General features: G+C 44.1%; 1 protein-coding gene across 2 annotated transcripts in view; it reads right to left on the bottom strand.

Annotated features, from left to right (window-relative positions):
* The window catches only part of LOC143291619 (uncharacterized), a 49,939-nt gene that overhangs the window by 34,026 nt on the left and 13,413 nt on the right, over positions 1 to 2,500 (bottom strand). For both annotated transcript variants that reach the window (XM_076601575.1, XM_076601574.1), the window contains exon 2: positions 2,389 to 2,451. The gene's annotated coding sequence lies outside the window, so the exon portion shown is untranslated. The remainder of the gene's footprint in view (positions 1 to 2,388; positions 2,452 to 2,500) is intronic.

Consider the following 2,500-nt stretch of genomic DNA (forward strand, 5'->3'; position numbering starts at 1 on the left):
CATTGCCAGGAACAACCCTTTTGTTGCCGTGGGTTCTTTTACGTGCGCTAAGTGCATGCATTCTGCACACGGGACCTGTGTTTATCGTCTCATCCGAATGACTAGCGTCCAGGCCACCACTCAAGGTCTAGTGGAGGGGGAGAAAATATCGGCGGCTGAGCCGTGATACGAACTAGCGGCGCTCAGATTCTCTCGCTTCCAAGGCGGACGCGTTACCTCTAGGCCTTCACTCCACTATGACCTCTGACAGAACGATTAGCAGACGATGCGGATGAACAACCCTTTAGACAAATGATACCACACGTGGTTTTGAATTGAAGGTTCCGCCCTGCGCCAGAGGTTTGAGGTTATCACCTGGGTAACTATGCAAATGGCTTACAAAAGGCCGATAACACACACGCCTTATGTAAGACATCCGCGAAGTCACGGCTAGGTGCTCTCCCTTCGTCTGTCGCTTCTCGCTGTGACCCCGCTTGACTTTGCATGGCTTGAAACATGGATCAGTGCACGTACATTCGTTTAGCTCACTCACTCAGTACGACCAGTCCTCTCTTCTCCTCTACACAGACCCGTCGGATGTCCAGTGGGTGTCTGAATGACCCAACCTTTAGCTTCCGTCGTCAGAATTGTGGTATTCTTTGTCAACATTCTCCTCTTCAGTATAATAGCCTTCCGCTTGCAATATTTTGATGATGGTAACTGGGGTGAAACGCTGTTAACGTCGTCTCTTTCGCCGTTCGTATGGAGAGAGTTAGGATGCAACTTTAAAAACAAAAATAAGGAATTATTCAGTTGTTCACACCCACACACACACACACACACATACACACACACACACACACACACACACACACACACACACACACACACACACACACAAGTTTCAGAAAAATCGACAAAAATACATGTCCATCTTTCCGTAAAAGAGGCATACACTTTGTTAGAAAAATCAGCATGGGGTCGATTTCATAACCGATGGAAGGGAAAAAAAACCCAACAAAAAACATAAAGGGACATTATTCCCCGAGAAAATTACTGAAGAATTAAAGAAAAGATACCGAATGCATCAGCTTACTATACAAGATTAATAACCTCTACTTTCTTCCGTATAAAACTTGATGCGCTGAAGACAAAGTATAGTAAAAGTGTTACATGCATCTGTGGTAGGCAGTTCAGCATGCATCATTGTTTGTTTCACTGCCAGCAGTTAAGTACCTTCTTGCCCAAGTATTTCAAAGAGAGTAACTGTTCTGCAGATGCTTTTTGGAAAGTTATTTCTGACGAGGTTCTTATGGTCGAACTTTCACAGGCATTATTTCTACATTCCTCTAATGTACTTCAGAATTGTGTTAATGGTTTCTGATTATTATTATTATTATTATTATTATTATTATTTAATTGTTACTGTCAAATGTAATTGCATGTTAGTTATGCGTTTTTTGGTAGTTTTCTACCTTTCCTATTTTCCTCTTCCCTCCCCCCCCCTTCCCCGCCCCCCCTTTCTTTTTCTTTTAAATTAAATCGTCTAATACCACTACATGTAGTGAAAAGACGCTAAACTAAAGAACACACACACACACACACACACACACACACACACACAGACACACCCGCACACGCACGCTCCCACACACATACACACTCAAATACCTACACCACCCCTCCCCCCCACACACAAACACACACACACACACACACACGCGCGCGCGCACACACACACACAGAGGCGCGCGCGCACTCGCACATACACAGTGAGAGAGAGAGAGAGAAAGGGAGAGAGAGAGAGAGAGAGAGAGAGAGAGAGAGGGGGGGGACAGAGATAGAGAGAGACGGAGAGAGAGAGAGAGAGAGAGAGAGAGAGAGAGAGAGAGAGAGAGAGAGAGAGAGAGAGAGAGAGACATAACCCTACCGAGCGCTGACATGGATTTCCGGATCTTTATCGTGCGTATTAATTTTGATCTTTTGCTTGAGAAAACACACAAACGAGGTTCAGGCATAAGTAGGTCTGCACATAAAGAAAACAAATTATGTTGACCTGGGAGATCAGAAAAAATCTTCACCCTTTACCCACCAGGCGCCGTTTCAGAGATTCGAACCCGGGGCCCTCAGATTGAAAGTCCAACGCTTTAGATTAACCACTCAGCTTTTGCGCGCGTCATATACGAATTAAAAAAAAAAAAAGAAAAAGAAAAAAAAAGGGTCCGAATGCAGTGACGCCTCCTTGATAAACTGAAAGTGAAAGTGAAATACCCTGGAAGTGAAAGTGAGATACCCTGAAAGTGAAAGTGTAATACCCTGAAAGTGAAAGTAAAATACCCTGAAAGTGAAAGTGAAAGTAAAATACCCTGAAAGTGAAAGTGAAATACCCTGAAAGTGAAATTGAAATACCCGTGGCTTTCGAAGTGACTGTGGTGATGGAGAGTGCACATGTGTCCCTCGTGATCGGCAGGGCTGAAAACAACAGAAGATGATTATGAAAGAGTATCATATCCTGTGATCT

This window comes from Babylonia areolata, chromosome 17 (genome assembly GCF_041734735.1).
Source record: "Babylonia areolata isolate BAREFJ2019XMU chromosome 17, ASM4173473v1, whole genome shotgun sequence".
NCBI classification, from domain to species: domain Eukaryota; kingdom Metazoa; phylum Mollusca; class Gastropoda; order Neogastropoda; family Buccinidae; genus Babylonia; species Babylonia areolata.